We start from the raw sequence: 20,312 nt of genomic DNA, 5'->3' as shown, positions 1-20,312 counted from the left end.
AAGAGACTGAATGGTACACAGATCCTAAAGAAATCTTGAGAGCAATGGATCATTGTGTCTCATGTCTGGATCAGCAAAATCTACAAAGCAGGGATTTCTTTCATAATATCTATTTGAATAACAGGGGTGGGGTTGAGGAAGACATGAATCAATTATTCTTAAGGCCAAATAAACCTCTGGGATTAAATCAGTTTTTTTTTTCTTCCAGTCAAAACCGTATGCTCTTAATTACAAAAGAATGGAATGAAACACACAAATTAATGGAGAATTTTCAGCACATCTGGGAAGTGTTCATGGATGAGGAGATGCAGGAGCCACCACTTCAGAACCACTGGCACAATAAATTATATAAATAGGACAAAGAGCAAGAGTTAAGCAAGTTGTCAATGTTCCTTTATTTGTCTCTGCCGTATGAATCACACCCAAAGAGAAAAAATTTTTAATTGAATCAGGATTGTGGAGAGATATTTAGCATTCAGTTTTTGCCAAAGCTAGAGACACAAATTATTGTATTTATCAGCAAGTACCCAGAAAGATTGCATTTCAGACTTCTTTAAGACCACGTTTCTGAACTCTATACTCACATATCAGGAAATAATTAAAAACAAAAACAAAAACAAAAACAAAAACCAACCAGCAACACAAAACAAAGCAAAAAAACAAAAACAAAACCCCAAAATAAAACAACAATGGCAAAAAATTCAGATACTATATGCCAGTCAAGGCAATTCTTTCGTACCATGGTTGAGACACAATTGCTTCAGTAGGAAGGGAGGCATGGGATCCCACAGACTGGCAAAGTCAGGTTTACTTTGTCTGAATAGTCCTATGTACTAAGCTTTTGCTGGTTTTTATGAAAACCCAGCAGACAACAAATTTTAAAAAAGGGGATGCCTGGCAAGATGGCTCTGAGAAAGAACAAGTTGCTTGCTGACAAGCCTGATGATATGAGTTTGATCGACAGATACCACATGCGGGAAAGGGACCAAACAAACCATTGATCTCTACTTGTGCATCATAGCATGTGTTCATGAATACATACAGAAACTTATTTATATATAATCTATCATCTATCTATCTATCACCCGTCCATCTATTTATCTATCATCTATTAGCTATCTATATCTACCTATCAGTTATATATCCATCAACCTATCTATATTTAATATAATAAGTTAAATTTTGTAAACAAAGCAAAAGAAGAATTTTTCTGCATCATGGTTAAGATGACCATGGGCTTACTGCTGGCACTCAAAAGCAAGGTCTAGATTTCTTATAGTTTGTTGTTGTTGTTGTTGTTGTTTGTTTTATGAAACCTATCTCAATATTGCAAACTAATTATTACTCCAGACTCCCATCTGTCTGGGCTGATGAGAATCATGCTAAAAGACTATCCCTTGAGCTTATCTTTTTTTAAAACACATTTTTATTGAAAAATAAAATAACTCATATTACATCTCATTTTCTATCCCATCCCATGCATCCTCCCATTTCTTCCTCCCTCCCACTTTCACCCCAATCCCCCTTCCCTATGACTGTGACTGAGGGGACCTCCTCCCCCTGAATATGGTGCTAGGGTATCAAGTCTCTTCTTGGTAGTCTGCTATCCTTCTGACAGAGAGAATTATTAATTAACTCTCTAACTCATAAGCCCAAATAGTTGAGATGCAGGTCAGCAGGTTTGCTAGCCCAAGGCCCCAGATAGATGATAAGTCACAAAGAATGCAGAGCTAGAAACAATGGCCTATTGAGTGTTCCAGGGACTGGTTGGCCACAAAAGATAGGGAGGGTACACAAGGACAAATTCCTGAGAGAAACAGGTACCGGACATGATCGAGTGAGTAATGAGCCAAGACCCCTCATCCAATCTTATGGTGTTTGCTTAATCCCCTTTAAGGCCCGCACACAATGTTCCACCTTTGAGTTTAACCAGATGTGTTGTTAGCTCAGATAAACATCTACCCTCGGGTTCCAAGGAAAACAGAAACTGAGGACTGCTCCCGTGTGACTAAGTCCGACCTTACCCCAGATCTGCCTATGCAATTTGCTGATGTTCAAATGTTTGAAACAACCAATCGTGTGTGGCCACACCAAAACTTCCCACTCCCCCCAGCCTTTGTCCATATAAACCCCAAACCCCTGGGCTTCTGGGTCGACCCCTCTGTCTCCTGCGTGAGATACGTGTCGACCTAGAGCTCCGCCAATAAACTACCTCATGCGTTTACAGCAAGACGGTCATTTGTGTGTCTTTGGGTGCGTGCCATCCCGAGGCTTGAGTGAGGGTCTCCCTTCAGGGGTCTTTCATTTTGGGGGCTCTCCCGGGATTTGTGCGGCCACCCAAGACCCCCAACGACCCCTTGGAGGTAGGTTTGTGTGAGTTTTGTGTGTCTGAGTGCGGTGCTGCTGATTTCGTGTCTTGGTTTCAGTTTCTTGGTTTCAGTTTCTGGTAGCTGCCACTGTGGGCCATAAGGACCCAGTGGCTGCGGAGGCAGATGTGTAGGGCCGCAGGCTGCAACCCTGGGGGATGCCCTAAGGGTGAAGGGGAGTCAAGACAGCCTGACTGCCTCTTTTCGGGACGAAGGAGACGGAGTGCTCCTTCTTGAGGGAAGGTGCAGAAGCCTACCCAATCGGAACTTGCGTTCGGTTGGTTGTACAAGTCCAGACGCAGACGAGTGTGCTTGGATGTGATAGTGTCCTGTGTGCTTATATTGTTTTTGTGCTTCTTGTTTTTTTGAAATGGGACAGACTGTGACGACCCCTTTGTATTTGACTTTGGACATAATCTATCCGTAAAAGTTAAGAAAGGACCCTGGCAGACCTTTTGCACCTCAGAATGGCCGACTTTCCATGGGGGCTGGCCACCTGAGGGACTTTTGATTTACCTGCTATTAGAGCTGTCAGAGCAGTTATTTTTCAGGAAGGATCAGGGTCGCATCCAGACCAACAGCCTTACATCACCGTGTGGGAAGATTTGGCCCATTACCCACCCCCGTGGGTCAAGCCCTTCATCTCACCTTGCCGACCAAGCTCCTGAGTCTTGGCGGTGCAAGAAGGCGCCGTGGAAGAGAAATCGAAACCACGGCAGAGCGGAGGAAGTGAGCCTAGCGCACCACCAGAGCCCGTCCCTAAAACATATTCTGACAGAGCAGAACCCCTGAATGGCCCATGCCCCTGCTCCCACCATATCCCCGAATTCCCCAGCCGGCAGCCCCGACCTCAGCCCTGCCCTCGGCTTACGGGGCCACGGGTGATGGACCCTCAGCGGGCACTAGGAGGTGCCGTAGAGCAACCCCTGAGGGGCCTGAATCCACCGTGGCTCTGCCCCTTAGTGCTGTCTTGCTGGCCCCGACAGGCCAAAATGAGTTACAACTCCTACAGTATTGGCCTTTTTCTTCCTCCGATCTCTATAATTGGAAAACTAACCACCCACCTTTTTCAGAGAACCCTATGGGACTTACAGGTCTGATAGAGTCCCTGATGTTCTCCCACCAACCCACAGGGGATGACTGTCAGCAGCTTCTGCAGGTTTTATTCACCACCGAGGAGAAAGAAAGAAATCTCCTCGAGGCTCGAAAGAATATCCGAGATGACGCTGGACACCCCGTCCAGACCCTGGCCGAAATAGATGAAGGATTCCCCTTGACCCGTTCTCAGTGGGACTACAACACGACAAAAGGTAGAGAATGGCTGTCCATTTACCGCCGGGCTCTGGTGGCAGGTCTCAGAGGGGCCGCAAGGAGGCCCACCAATTTGGCGAAGGTAAAAGAAGTCATGCAGGGAGCAACCGAACCCGCTCGGTGTTTGTAGAGGGGCTCATGGAGGCTTACTGGAGATATACCCCTTTTGACCCTATGTCAGAGGGACAGTGAGCCTCCATAATCATGGCTTTCATTGGACAGTCAGCACCTGATATTAGAAAGAAACTACAGCGCATTAGCGCATTGAGAGATTGCAAGATTATACCGTCAGGGGTGTGGTGAAGGAGGCTGAGAAAGTTTATCATAAAAAGGAGACAGAGGAAGTGAAACAGGGAAGAGGAAAGAAGGAGAGAGCTGAGGATGAGGAAAGAGGAAAGAAGGAGAGAGCTAAGGATGAGGAAAGAAAAGAAAAAAGGCAGGAGAAGAATCTGACGAGAATACTGGCTGCAGTGGTAGAAGGAAGGCGTCAGGGAATAGGCAGGCCTAGGCAGACAGGAAACCTGGGCGACAACAGAAGGCAGGGGCCAAGGAGACCCAGAGAAGATTTAACGCTGCCACCTGTTCTCAAAGATGCCTTCTTCTGTCTGAGATTGCACCCTAACAGCCAATCCCTGCTTGCCTTTGAGTGGTGAGACCTCGAAAACGGAAGAACTGGACAGCTTACGTGGACGAGATTGCCCTAGGGATTTAAAAACTCCCCCACCCTATTTGATGAAGCCCTACATCGGGACCTTGCCCCTTTCCATGCTAATAATCCCCAGGTGACTCTTCTACAGTATGTAGATGACCTCCTATTGGCTGCAGAGACCTGTGAAGAATGCGAGCTTGGGACTCTTGTACGTTTCTAGGACCCTCTGGATCCACCTACTTCCCTATCCCCTATATTTTTCTCACCTAGAGTCTCAATAGGATGCCCTCACCTCTATCCCACTTTCCTGGTAGGTGAGGACTTTCATGGGACCTGCCCCTTGGGCTAGTGTCCAGTTATAAGTGAGTATATACCATTTGAGTTTCTCTGCTTCTGGGTTAGCTCACTCATTATGATCATTTCTAGTTCAATCCATTTGTCCACAAATTTTGGGAATTCCTTGTTTTTAATAGCTGAGTAGTATTCCATAGTGTAAATGTACCACAGTTTCTTTATCCAATCTTCTACTGAGGGACACTTAGGCTGTTTCCATGTTCTGGCTATTATGAATAAGGCTGCTATGAACATGGTTGAGCAAATATTTTTGTTGTGTGCTGGAGCATCTTCTGGGTATATTCCAAGGCTGAGAAGCTTCTGTAAGGTAGGAGTCACTGTCAAAAGAACAAAGCAGCAGCCTACAGACTGGGAAATGATCTTCACCAACCCTGCATCTGACAAAGGTCTAATATCCAAACTTTATAAAGAACTCAAGAAATTAAACGCCACCAAACCAAATAATCCAATTGAGAAATGGGGCTCAGAATTAAACAGAGAATTCTCAACAGAGGAATATCAAATGGCTGAGACACACTTAAAGAAATGCTCAACATCTCTAGTCATCAAAGAAATGCAAATCAAAACAACTCTGAGATTCCATCTTACACCCATCAGAATGGCTAAAATCAAACATTCAAGTGACAACACATGCTGGCGAGGATGTGGAGAGAGAGGAACACTCCTTCATTGCTGGTGGGAATGCAAACTAGTACACCCACTTTGGAAATCTATCTGGTGCTATCTCAGAAAACTGGGAATAGGGCTTCCTCAAGACCCAGCTATTCCACTCCTTGGAGTTTATCTTTTTTTATAGGATAAAATAATCTTCTCTAGGCTACACACCTGGGGGATTCTATTGTTTTAATTATTGGCAAGAATTGCTTCATATGATTAATTCACTCCCACTAAAGGTTACCAAAACAGAGTTTCAGGTGGTCACATTTCTACAAGACTGACACAGCTGCCATTAAGAACTATTTGTAACTACTGAGTAATACAGTTCACATTATTGCTAGTAATGACCACACACAGGATCTCTTATTGTGTCGTAGCATTCCATCTACACTCCAAATTCTGTACGCATATTAAACTTTGCTAACTTACATTCGGCTCCTATGAATAATCTCAGTAGTCTTTCATTTGAGGTCTATAACAATTATGTGGTATGTTCTTGAATTTCCATGCCTCTAAGCAAGCACTGAGCATTTCTGAAGTTCTTATTAATGTCTAATCTTACTTGAAATGTAAAGATTTGTTATAAATTTTAATTAGCTGTGCACATTTTTACAGAACTAACAAAGGTTAATAGTCAATTGAATTTAATATATTTTCACCTATATTTATTAGGCATCCTCACTGTGTAGGGTCAGTACTAAAGGTATTAAGAATAAAATGTAATACTTTATTCCCTGATACAAACATAGGCAGGTGAGTACACACAAAAATTAAGGAAGATGTGCTCAAATTAAAGCATTGCATGATGGGAGAAACAATTCTATTGGGAAAAGGGTGCAAAGAAGGCAGATCCATATGTCCAAGTTTGGTAAGTTAAAATAAGGATCAGTCACCATGTTTACTCCGTTCTAGTCTATTTTCTTCACTCTAAATTACAATGACAAACACATCCAATTAGTTATAAATAATGCATAATAATGTGATATAGCTCTGAATTATTTAATTATAGACATCTTGAGAAATGTATTGTCAGATTATTTGCCATTGTGTGAATATCATAGAGAGTGCTTTCCACATACATGATATGACACTTGTACACCTAAGTTGTATGATATATCCTGTTATGATTGTGAACTATTATGTACCAAAATAGGGAAATAGGGTCACTCGTATGGGTTATACAACCATAATAATTAAAAGTGTGAATGAGAAAACGCTTTCAACACTATTTAAGTTTATTAATGAATAAGAATCGGGCCCAAAGTATGAGTCTTAATTTTAATGAAACATTTCATCTACTGATTCAGTTCACACAAAATGCATTCTGTTATCTTTTTACAGTTTTTTATGAGTTTCATAAATATAGTACATCACACAATATGTTTATGCCTGCTACAAAACAAACAACCAACTTGTGATCTAAAATGTTGTTGTTCGTAAAATATACTCCTTTCTATGTCGATCTTATGATATAAAACTGCTTATTTCTGGTACAGGTATTTCAGAATGAGTTAACTACTTTGGAACTGCCTGTATCATAGAGTAATGGTCCAATCTGAAAACATGCTGTGACGTGAAATTTAATTTCTTGGTAATCGAAGACTGTACTCTGTATTGAGGGGTCAGGAGGGTGTGTGCATGGGTGGGTGGACATATATATGCATGTGCATGGTGCAGACAGAAGTCAGAGGTCAAAGCCAGAAGTCATTCCACAAGTGGTGTTGTGTTTGTTCTGACAATGTCTCTCAATTGGCCTAGAACTTTTCTCGTATTTTGGGGATCATATTCAGTTCTTCATATTTATGTGACAAATACTTGGCTGCCTAAGCTATCTCCTGAGTATTTGGAATGCATATTTCTGAAGTATATACCCTCACCTCAGCTGGCGGAGGGGAGAGGGGGCATCAGGATAATTCTTTTTTAAAATATATTTTATTAATTTATTCATATTACATCTAAATTCTTATTAATTGTGGATCAGGAAGTCCTGCTTTTCTCCCACATTCTTCATCTTCATCTCTAGGCTCTCTCTTCAAGCGGAATCATTTCTACTAGAAAATATTATACATTAGAAAAAGTAACCACCTCCTGTCCTGGTCAATTCTTACCGCATTCCTCTTCAGTCATATAAGAAGCATTTGGTATAGGTTTCATAGTGTTAAACTTCCCTGGTCACACAGCAGCTGGGTAATAAAATCAAACCTCAGAACCTGTTTTTCTTTTTACTTTCCTTCATGCTCTTTCTAATACTCCATACACATCTCTGCTGGAAGTCTACTGTTTAAAGAAATTTTAATAAGTTTTTAGTTGCTGAAACAACTCTCTCTCTCTTGTAAAGTCTAATCAGTTGTTCTAGAATTTCTTGAAATGGAACTTCAGCACGGACAAACTTAAGTTTTTATATTGTTTCTATTGCTATAAATACGACACTCATCTAAATAAATTCAGAGCTTGCTAATTTAGCATTTACTCGTGTTCCCAGCACACCATGAAGAGCATGGCCAATAAAACATGTTTTGGCTCTTTCTTACAGAAATTTAGAGTTTATTTCACTTATGTTAGCTCAGCTCTTGTAACTATTGTTTCCTTAGTGTCTTGAACACTGCCTGGCAGTTAATATTTTAAAAATACAAGTAACAGACATGCACATAAGTGGCGTTTCAAGACTACAAACATATGATGAATGCAATTATGAAAAAATAAGTGTAGTCAATATGATAAGACATGGAAAATTAATAAACCTGTCAGTAAGATAGCCAAGCAGAAAACCAGTGGAGATCTGGTTGTTCCTGAGAGCTTCGCACATTCCTGAGAAATATCTTAAATACAAGCTATTTACACACTTGGAAAATATTTTCATGAACAATAATCTATGCTATCAGGCATGGAAAAAGAACCCCAAACTGGTCCATCTCTACACATGAAGGTAACATCTAGTTCTACAGAACTAGAAAAACATTGGGTCCTCAAACAGAAACTGACAGCAGACTAGAAATAGTATGGACTAGTATGTTTGCCAGAGCTTCTCCAAGTTCCTGGACTTGGGTGGATGGGAAACTACACCAAGTCTTGGTGCATATAAATTAACGTTACAAGGGGTTGGTGTACATTCCATTTCATTTTATAAGAACTATATATTGTTTTCATTATTTAATATGGGTCTAATTATTCTTAATTTTCTCATCTTTGAAAGATAACTTTATGTGTGTTTTTGAAGAAAATCTATGACTACAAGTGGGTATCTTTATTTAAAAAGATGTCATTTAAATATTGTATATACCTAATTTTATCATACTGTATTTCTGCCTGGTCCTTCAGAGGTCCCTCAGAAGGCATTAGATCCCATGGAACTGGAGTCATGAAAAGTTGTGAGCTGCCAGTGGGTTGGGTGTTGGGAATCAAACCCAGGTCTCCTGCATAAACAAAAGTGGTCTTATCCACTGAGCTGGCTCATTATAACTCTAATATTAGCTAAAATTTACCAGCCATTTTCTTTTTTTCAGAAAGAAAAATGCATTGAGGACAAGAGGCCTTATTCTGCACTTGTTAATAGTTACAAGATGTGTTGGGATCCACAGATCATCAGCCTTCATTTAGTTTATGCAATAAAATTCTAGAAGGTTTGATTTTTGGCCTTTTAGGTAAACTTCAAAGAAAGCAGAACTTGACTATAGTCATTCACAGAAAATAAACACAAAATTGTTAAATTACAAACTCAAACAATTAGAATGAGTTCCCTAAGAAAAATAAAAATTGAAGTGAAATAAAGGTTTTTTATTTTCTGTTGTTTTGTTTGTTTTTGTTTTTTGTTTGTTTGTTTGGTTGGTTGGTTTTGGTTTTTTGAGACCAGGTTTCTCTGTGTAGCCTTGGCTGTCATAGACTCACTTTGTAGAGCAGAATGGTCTCAAACTCATAGCAGTCCACCAGCCTCTGCCTCAAGAGTGCTGGGATTAAAGGTGTGTGCCACTAGGATTTAGTAAAGCTTTATGTATCTCAAGAAAGGTAGTTTTTAGGCCTGACCAACATTGGTTAGAATTCTATTGTGAATAGAGTTTTCACCCTTTAAAATAAAGATTGTTGGGTGTTCCTCTGGAGATTTTCCAATTCCATGGTTGTGAGGGTGAGCCAGCGATATGCTTTACTCATTTCTCAGATGACATCAGCACTGCTGGTTAAGGATAATGCTTGGGGCATCAGTCTTTATAGCAATTGCTCTTATCACATATACAACAATTCGAAGGTATGGTCTCTAAAATGTGAACAGTGTCAAGATGGTGCATTTATATTGAAGACTATAGAACATGCACAGAGAATGGAATTACTAAATCTGCGGGAACAATAGCAAAGTGAAAGGAAATTTAACAGAATTCACACCATTTTGCAGAAGAGTATACATGCACACCTTTTCTGAAGGCTATTATATAAGATAATAAAGAATAATAGTGAGAATAGAAACTCTGACACTGTCTACTCTTGGCAAGTACTATCCTTAATAAACTAAGTGAGAGAGAACATATAGACCACATTATATTTAAGTCTATATATTAGCAGTGATTAGATATTCATCTTTATATACACTGATGAGCCTAGTGTATTTCTGAACTGATCCATTACTTGTAAATTTTATGAAGTATTTGAACATATATCCATATATTTATATAAATATATATATAATATTATATACATGATTCTTCCAGTTGAAAATAATATTCAATTAAAAATTTTAATGTAAGCAAATTTGGATCATCATCTCTTAAAAGAAAAGAAATTTGGAGATTTTTATGGTTCTGCCTATGTGCTCAAAAAAATAAAAGTGACAAAATTTTCCCATTGTTCTTGAAACTTGCAGCAACAACATCATGCACTCTAATCTGCTGTCACCTCTTCAAGTCCGTGGTCTGGGGTAGAGCTACGCTCCCTGGCAGTAAGGATGAGACTTCCTCTTCTCCAGCCAGAGTAAGCCAGTTCCACCCAAACTATGATGGTGCCTATGAGAGAGAAGAGAGGTGGATCCTACATGAAATGGAACAAACAGGGTGGAGTGGGGACCTTCCCAATGTTGTCATAACTCCATGGAAATCATCCCATTCCTTTCCCCTCTGCTCCAGATGAAACCCAGTCTCATCCATGCTAAACAAAACAAAACAAAACAAAACAAAAACCTACTGCTGAGCTGCATGTATCCTCTAACATCTGAAAATTATTATGCTGTTATAGATATAGCATGGTATTTGCCATTTTAACCATTTAGAGTATATTATTCAGTAGCATTAGCTACATTCTTTCTATTATGAAACCATTATCATTATCTGTTAAAAACGAAAACAGTGAGTTTACTCCTTTGAAACAAGTATGATTGCTGGTAAACTTTCATTCTCTTTACCTGTAATTTCTCAGACATGTTTAGTAATCCAACCCCCCAACCTTTCCCTATTATTACCCTCTATACATGCTTAAATATCTCTCTCTCTCTCTCTCTCTCTCTCTCTCTCTCTCTCTCTCTCTCTCTCTCTCTCTCTCTCTCTCTCTGTCTCTCTCTCTGTTGTGTGTGTGTGTGGGGGGGGAGAGTATGAGTAGATCAGGGGTCTTTTTTATGTTGACTTGATCACTGTTGCTGAATGAATAACAGACAGAGACCCTGCATCCACTGGTGTGCCATGAAATGTCATCTGCAGAGTCTTGAGTAACTAGAAAATTAGGCTGGTCCAATACTCTGAGCAGGGCTCCTATAATAATAACCTTGCGCAAAATCCCAATTCCACAATTTGTTCTACAGCATAGACTATTAAGGGTGTTATCAATAAATGACATAGACAAGCTGAGTTGAAAATAACAGTTTATTTCTCACAGTTCTGGAAGCTGATTGGCCCAAGAGCAAGGTCTCATGAATACAGTTCTTGATGGGTATCACTCTCTTATTTACAGCCATCTTACTTTAACTACACACAAACGAAGGGGGAATGAGGTGCTAATGGGCCTCTTTCAAAACTGCACTAATCCCATGCATGAGGTTGTTGTCCTGCTCCATGGCCTCACCACCTCTAAAAGAATCCACTGGCTAACACCAATAACTCCAGTCTTATTTATAATAAATATAATTTTCTTTATATAAGTGGACATGAAAATGATTAGAAACTACTTACTAGAGCATTAGTATGAATGTAAAACAACACAAGGACAGAAAAGATATTGCATATGTCCAGTTATTCCAATAATGATCCTAACCAATAGAAACTCCTGGCATGTTAAAGTTGAAATCAGGTATATAGAACCAGAGCCCTTAACTATTAATTAGACTGTTAATCAATCCCTTAAGCATGGGTCTACATTCATTCTTGCAGGGCATAAGAAAGAAAAGGGAAGCCTTAGAATAGCGGGTCTCCTCCCCAACACAATTGTTTCCTTCTTACCCTTGTGAGTGATTGATACCTGCTTCTTTCTGTTTTTCATGTAATCTTTGCTTGAGGTCAGCAATCGGTAGCTATGGAAGCCTCGAAACCACTGTTCCTGGAGAGGCCTTTCCCAAGGCTCTCTTACTGTAGATACACCAACCTTCACTCTATGAACTCAGAGACACTCTTACCTTCAAAGACCAGAAGTAGTTATTCAACTAAACTTCTAATGAGTAACCCCCTCATGGGAACAGTACAGGGAAGGAACTCTGGGGCTCAATTTCTAAGGTTTAGTTAGCTTTCAGGACACTGATTTAACTAAAGCTCAGCCGCGAGCCTGTTGTCTCTCTGTCTCACAAGGGCTAAAGCAGGGCACAGCCGGCGCTGCTCCTTTCAGACAATCTGGCAGAGGCCTGTGAGAAAATATGCCAGGCTCGTGATCACTTGTTCACAATTTCATATTTTGGTGCTCCCAATTTAAAAAAAAAAAAAAAAGTTAAGCTGAAGGGGAAAAATATTACAGAAGGAGAAGCAAGAAGCTTTAGGAGAATTTTTTTTTTTTTTGCTTTTAGGAACACCATTCCAGACTCGCACAAGGATTATTTGAAAAGCCAAGTCTGAGAGTGAGACATACAATTCTGGGTGTACAACAAATTCTGACAAGATTTCACACAGTGTTGGAAAGGTTCTTCCCTCATGCTTGGCTCCCCTGCAGTGGGAGAGGGGACAGAGCCAACCCCAGACCTCACTGCACTCAGGGAGCCACTTTGACCCAGTTCCAGAAGCCCAAGGGCTGTCCTTAATTAGCATTGTAATTTATATTGCACAATTATGCAAATTGGGTACATAAACAAAATTATCCTTTCAGTTTGGCTTTGCTACTGGAGAAATGCAAAGCCACTAGCCGATAAGAAAGAAGCCAACAGAATACATTTGCTTTAATGCAATGCTTTTTCTTTTGTCTGTTCTTTGTTTCGTTCCTTTACCTTGCTCTTGGGCTTTCTTTCTTTTTTTCTCTTTCTTTCTTTCTTTTTCTGTCTCTATGTTGAGTTTTTTCTTCTTTATAACGTTTATTTCTTCCTTTATGTATACTTGGCTCTTTTCCTTGAGAAATTTTCCATCTCATTGATTCTCCTGCTGTGATTCACAACCACTGGGTCATTCCTTTGGTTTCTGATAGGACTGCTATCTGCCCATAGTATTCTTTTGCCTTTTGCTCTCAAAGTATCTCCTTTCTGCTAACATTTCATCTACATTGTGCCATTCTTTCCAAGCTAGGTTCTTCTATACCTGAGTGATGCTTCTTGCTATCTATCTAGAAAACACCCTCAGGATGCAATCATGTTTTGGATAAGAAAGCTGAAAATAAACATCGCAAATAACAAACCTTGGAAGACAGGTAATTTGCAAGCACAAAGCTCAGTAAAAATCAAGCTAGAAACCTGTGCCTCCAAGCACATCCACAGGGCAGTATTAGCACCAGGTGATCAATGCTTAAACCAGCATAACAGAGATGATTTATGAATATTGAATCACATCCCAACTGAGTCAATCCCTTTGGACAGCCTTAAAATGATAAGGAAGTCTGTCTTTAGACATAGGGGAGGGGAGAAGGGGGGAAGTGGGAGGGAGGGAAGAATGGGAGGAAACAGAGGAAGGGCTAACAATCGAGATGTAATATGAATAAATTAATAAAAAAATGTAAAAATAAATAAATAAATAAATAAATCTTTAAAAAAATTATAAGGAAGACCATAAACATCTAAAAATATTATAAATTTATAGAAAAAATAGAATGGCGCTAGATTAGTAGGAAAGGTTATTACTGTGATTGACAGTGTGTGGGGATGAACTGCTGAGGGCATTTCTAACAGAGGTGTTTCCAGAGACTGGGGAAGGAAAACAAACTGTGCCTTGCTTTATCTTCCCAGGACCATGGCTCCCATGGGGAAATGCCCCTTTTCATTCTGCAGCCCTCTGGCTTCAGCAACATCAGTCAAATTAAAACATAACCCAAGGGGCACCCTGCCCAACTATAGCAAATCATAGCATCCTCCCTCTGGCTATAACTTTTTCTTTTTCATTTTGAATAACACTCAAATGCCTTGTAGAACCTTCCATATGTATTTTTAGTTTCCATTTTGCTGTCTTTAACTCATCTGTCTCTCCTATTTGCTTACTATATTCTAGCTGTCTTGGCTGTCTAATATTCTCCCATCTTTGCTTTTATACCTTTCATCGCTTCTGCTTTATACTTGGATAGTGCTGGAAACTGAAGTCACAGCTCATACATATTAGACAAGTGCTCTAACACTGAGCCATGTACTAGTGTTTTCTGAATTTTTTGATAGTTGGTTTATTCTTGTCATCTAGGTCGACAGTCACATATAATTTAACAGAAGTCCTCCCCTGAATCTCTATGAATGTTGGCCTTATACTCTGCTACTCCATAGTTTCCTCTGTTTTAGTTTAGTAGTATTTAAATATTGTATATATGTGTATGCCTGTGTTCTATGTTTAGCTTCTATATGTACTTGCCTATAAGATATTTACCATATATTTTTACTTACATATTGTGTGCCGCTCTCTCCCCACTTGAGAGAATGTAAGGTCTTGTCTATCTGCCTTGTTACCATATCCCTAGTACCTAGGACAGTGTCAGATACACAGCACATTCTCAACATATCTTTGACGTAAGGGAATGGACTCATGACTCTTAGAGAATTGGCAATGACCTAATCCCAGTCGATGCTTTTGATTTAAACCTATAACCTGTTTTTTTGTTTGTTTGTTTTGTTTTTTAATAAATGTGAGTAAAGCTTTTGTTATTGTTGTCGTTGTTTTGAGCTTTAGGTACTCGAACTAAAATGAACGAAGGTCACAGAAATTGGCCTTTCTATCTTGAGAACTGTTGTGAGGTAAGTACCGAGGGGAGACGTTGCTGTGAGAGGAGGTAGAAAGCAAGCTTGGCCAGTGTTAACTGGTCCCCCATGCTCCTGAGTCTCAGTTGCAATGCTGGTTTTTGTTTCTCTAGAGATGTGTAGGGTCCTTTGTGAACATTTTGACTTCATTAAATTCCTATGTGTTTGGGTTCAGTGTGTTCAATTATTGAGACTAACATCTATTAATGTTTAAAAAAAAGCATAGCAGTATTCTTGCTGCTAAATATCAAGGGGGTAAAACTGGTATTTGAGCCATTTGCTTGTTTCATGTAGGATTACATTCTTGATCTTTTTAAAATGTTGCTTCCTTATTCAAAGAAACCGAAAATAAGTAAATAAGGGAAGAAAAGGTGTGCAAGAATAGAAGGGGCTACATAGGAGGTGGCACTTCGGAAGCAGTAAAACGCAGAGTTTTTACGCATGATACTTCATATTGAGTCTATTCCTAAATGATACATTTTAATCTTTATCTCTGGGCACAAATGTGAATGTGTTTTTCAATTGGATGTCAAATCTGCCTGTTGTTTTTGTTGTCTGTGGCATATCTTGTATCCTCGTTTATTTTAGAATATTTTCAAAGCTTTTTAATTGTGTTTAGACTTCCTTACTGTACTCTTTCAAAAGCTTATATCCAGGAATATAATATCTGGAGAGTAGCATTGATTGTGTTGGGTAGTGGTGCATTGTGAGTAAGGTGTAAAATACCTTCTTTCTCTTACTATTATATGGACCCAAATACTAAGGTCCACCCTGCAGACCTGCCAGCTCTACCCACACATGTCAGTTAACTGGCTGAGCCACAGTTGAGAAGGTCAGTGTGAAGGGGTTGAGGGTGACTGGTGCAAAAAAAGATATTTCTTTCCCAAGGCAAAGTGAATAAAGTCAAGGAAAAGTCCAAAAAGTAAAATGTTAGTAAGAAAGACACATTTTTAAAAATAAAAACTAATAGATATTTTATAAAATGAAACCAAGGCAAATAAACAAGACACTCCAAATCTGTGTAACAGAATGCTGACTATTGATTAAAAAACAAAACAAACAAACAAACCCAACAACATTTAAGAAGCCTTTCCTTACGTGAGTCAAATTAATCTAGATGCTTCTTAGAGGCAGAGGCAGTTCTCTTGTAGACTGCAAGATTTAGGAAGACATTGTAAGGAAGGCAAAAAGTAAGACAGAAAGACTGAATATCTTCTTATGTGTTCAGTCAGGGTAGACTCACTGGACTTTGTACTGATTCTGTCAAATTCTGTGAGTGGGCTTCAGAAATAGCTTGCACTACAGTTGATATCTTTCCAGTTCATGTGCAAGTTGTAGGGTAGGTGGAATTTTGTGACTTTCTTGATTCAGATTTCAAAATTCTAATAAAAAATCTCATCCAAAGTTTCTCAAATATATGTATTTAAGAAACATATGCAGAAACATTTCTTGGCAGCTTTTTAAAACACATGACTAGTTGGGGAGACACAGTATTTCCATGTATGATAAGGTTTAGGATTTAGCTTTCTATGCATTCCAACACTACGCGGTTTCCTCTATAATATTTTTTGGGTTGTTAAAGTCACCTACAGATTGCTGGGGTAACCTAGTATACTTCTGTATTAAGAAGCATTTTTAGCATTATGTATATTCTTTCTTGAACTTTACAATTACCTTCTTAAGTAAGATTGCTATCATATTATGGTTTTTAATTCTCCTTGTATTCACTTTGCTTTTTCTAATAAATAATTTTACTTTCTACTCTTATTTACAATTAAACATTTTCCTAAAATATTTATTTATATAATTCATTTGATGATTGTAAAATCTTCAAAATTGAATTTGTGTTAATTGTTATTCTCTTAGTTTTATACAATTTTAAAATTTGGGATTAAGACTTAGTTTGAATATAATAAATACTAGCAATATGTATTTGCTCCTGAAAATATTGGCAATATGCCTCTGTTTAAATGTGGACCTGTAATGTAATGTGATATTTGATTACAACTATGGTTTTAGTTTCCTACAAGTTCCAAAAATTATTAAGGCAAATGGTTCTTCTATTTAATGTGCTTTTGTTTTACTGTTACTTTTATGTATTTTGGAACATCTTTTTTCGCACACGTACAAAAATATTTAGTAATGTTAAATTATGACCATATGCCTGTTCTGTAATTTCTGGGTTTAGTTTTATTTTGCCAAATTTTGAGAGTGAACAATATACGCTTGAAAATTTGAGTTTCTATTTATAAAGTATAAACCTTACAGACATTTATTAATGTTTTTTCTTTTTAAAAGTGATTTGATCTGTCATTGACGTGGTAGCTATTCATTTTTAAGTATTTCATATTTATTTTATATTTTATTTCTACTTACTTTCTGTTAGAGACATCTGAATAAATTCTTTGTATTTACATAACCATCTGAGAGATGAGCAGAACAGCCATCCATTCACTTAAAATATAATGTTGCTGTATCTTTTGCTTTATTTTCCTCTTCCTTTTCTCTATATCTACCACCATTACATTTTTGTCAACATAACATATTTGAATAAAGATATATTTAGCAGTTACAAATTTTCAACAATGCTCATATTTGTATTCATTTTATTAATGTATTACCAATGATTACATAAACTGACTTCTGTTTAGCACTTATTGTGTTCCTATCACTTACCTAGTGTTTAGAACCTCTCTTAAGGATTCTGGTTAGGAAATCATGGCATAAGACACAAGAAAGAAATTAAGATGCAAACCAATTGCAACTTTTCCTGCTACTTCCCAGGAAACCCGGAGGTCTACTACCACCTGAGACCACCAGCTCTACCTACAATTCTAGAGGCCTACTACCATCAGGCACCAACAGACTGACTAATACCAAGCTCAACCAGATGGCTAAAGGTCAGCATAGGAACACCACCACCAAAACCCAGGGCCATATGGCACCTCCAGGGCCCAGCTATCCTCCTTCAGCAAGCCCTGGATGCCTTAACACACTTGAAGTGCAAGAAAATGATCTTAAATCTGATATTATGAAAATGATAGAGGCACTAGAAGAGGAAAATTAATTCCTCAAAGAAATATAAGAATATACAAGCCAACAGATGAAGGAATTAAATAATTTCTTTAAATAAATTCAAGAAAATACAATCAAAATTTCTGACACAAAACATCCAAGAACTATGGAACACTATGAAAAGATCAAACCTAAGAATAAAATGAATAGAAGAAGGGAGAGACTTCTAGATCCAAGACCCAGGAAGATTGTCAATAAAATCATAGAAGAAAACTTCCTCAACCTAAAGAAAGAGATGCCTAGAAACATACAAGAAGCTTATAGAACTCCAAATAGATTGTACAAGAAAAGAAAATTCTCCTGCCACATAATAATTAAAACACTAAATTTACAGAATAAAGAAAGAGTATTAAAAGCTGTAAGATAAAAAGGCAAAGTCACATATAGAGGTAAACCTCTCAGAATTAACATCTGACTTCTCAACAGAGACTATGAAAGCTAGAAGGGCATGGATGGAAGTCATGCAAACATTAAGAGACCACAGATGCCAGCCCAGACTACTATACCCAACAAAACTTTCAATTACCATAGATGGAGAAAACAAGATATTCCATGACAAAACCAAGTTTAAACAGTGCCTATTCACAAATCAAGCCCTACAGAAGATATTAGAAAGAAAACTCCAACCAAAGGATGCTAACACCCAGGAAAACACAGGAAATAGATAATCCCACATTCATAAAACTGAAAGAAAGGAAGTGCACATGCGTGAACACATGCACGTGTGCACGCACATGTGTGTGTGCGCACATGCACACACACACACTCTACCACCTCTTTTTTAAAGGCCATTTAATAGAAACTATTATAATAAAAATTTGTGTATGTACATATTTCTTCATGTGTGTATAATAGACACATGTGCTCCTATAGGCACTTTTATGTGAGGGCTAGGGAACAATATTTTCAACTTAGTTCTTCAGGCACTGATAACCTTGAGTTTTAAAACACTGTTTCTTAGTGGTCAGAAATCCCCTATGTAAGTGAGGCTCTGGCTAGGTGAGCCTGAGGTATCTCTGGGTCTTTCACTTCCAAGTGCTGGTATTTCAAGTATGTACAATCATGCCCAGATTATTCGGGGGGGGGGTGGGAGGTATTAATTGGAATTTAAACTTTTTTAAATTGACAATTGATTATTTTTCATTCACTATATCCTGGTTATGGTTTCCACTCCCCCAACTCTCCCGGGTCCTCCCTATTCTCCCACTATATCCACATCCTTCCTTTCTCTCTCTCATTAGAAAACAAATAGGCCTTTAATCCCAGCACTTGGGAGGCAGAGGCAGGCAGATCACTGTGAGTTTGAGGCCAGCCTGGCCTACAAAGTGAGTCCAGGATGGCCAAGGCTACACAGAGAAACCCTGTCTCAAAAAACAAAAAAAAAAAAAAAAAACCAAAAAACAAAAAAACAAAAAAACAACAAATAGGCTTCTAAAAAGAAATAATAAATAAACAAACAGAAGCCAGAGTAGTACAAAAAAAAAAACAAAAACAAAAAAAAGAGCCAATGAAAAAGCACAAGAAATACATGTATACATAGACACACATTTGCATAAATAGAAGCCCCATAAAACAAAACAATCAGAAACTGTAATATATAAACAAAGATTTAAAAAAAATGCCCAAAGTATGATAACAGAAAATCTGCAAAAACATCAATGACTTTGCTTTTGTTTTGGTCATCTACTGCTAGGCATGGGAGCCTCCCTTAACCGCACTTACGGCCAGATCTTTTCAAAACATGGATTCTGTGGATCCAGTGCAATTCCTCATGGACTTGCAAGGCAAGTTATAGACCAACCGAGCCAGTTCTATCTGTAAAACTCTAATGCTTGATTTGAGATAAGAAAATTAAGAAGCTTGAGAAGATGGCTCAGCAGGGAAGAGTTATTGGCTATGCAAATCCAGTCTCTGGAACCCATAAGGTAGGAGGAGAAAACCAACTCCTCAGGTTGTCCTTTTCCCGCTGCACTGTACCATGGCATGTGCATTGCTAACATACACAGACACAATAAAGAAACCACATTTTAAAAGACAATTAAAAGCAAAAAAAATTAATAAAACACTGTATGTGAACTTTTAATATTCTTTTTACCACAACACACTATGAAGTGTTGAACTGGCTAATCCATCCAAGATAGGATTATCACTTATTTTTCAACAAAAGGAGGTAGATAATTTCTTACATAAGATAATAATGAGGATTCCATTGAGATTTTGATACACAGTTTTTTTTTTGTACAGAATTAATCAATTCCGTAAACATATTGAAACATTCTATGAATGAGGTCAACTTTACCAATTATAGTAAGCAGATTTTTTTTTTTTTTTTTTTTTTTTGGCATTTTTCTTTGCAAACGAATTCAAACTGTAAGAGCTGATTAGCTGAGTGCTTAGGCTACTTTTTTACACGTGCCTTGCTATAAATATGTTTAATGCACTTGATAGATAGCCTCGGTTATATTTTAAAGATAATTTTTTCATAAAATATCTATAATGTGAAAATATCTCTTGATTTAAAAATCCAAAGCAGAGTTGGATCTTTGTATTTTACCTTACAGAAAAATACTGAAGCAGATGCTGTAAA

At 38.2% G+C, this 20,312-nt stretch overlaps 1 pseudogene; it reads left to right on the top strand.

Moving 5' to 3' along the window:
• Positions 1 to 2,736: 2,736 nt before the first annotated feature.
• On the top strand, positions 2,737 to 4,330 carry LOC127193014 (uncharacterized; annotated as a pseudogene).
• Positions 4,331 to 20,312: the final 15,982 nt, after the last annotated feature.

Source organism: Acomys russatus, chromosome 8, assembly GCF_903995435.1.
Source record: "Acomys russatus chromosome 8, mAcoRus1.1, whole genome shotgun sequence".
Lineage (NCBI taxonomy): Eukaryota > Metazoa > Chordata > Mammalia > Rodentia > Muridae > Acomys > Acomys russatus.
The sequence above is the reverse complement of the archived record's forward strand: the minus strand, read 5'-3'. Positions and strand labels throughout refer to the sequence as shown.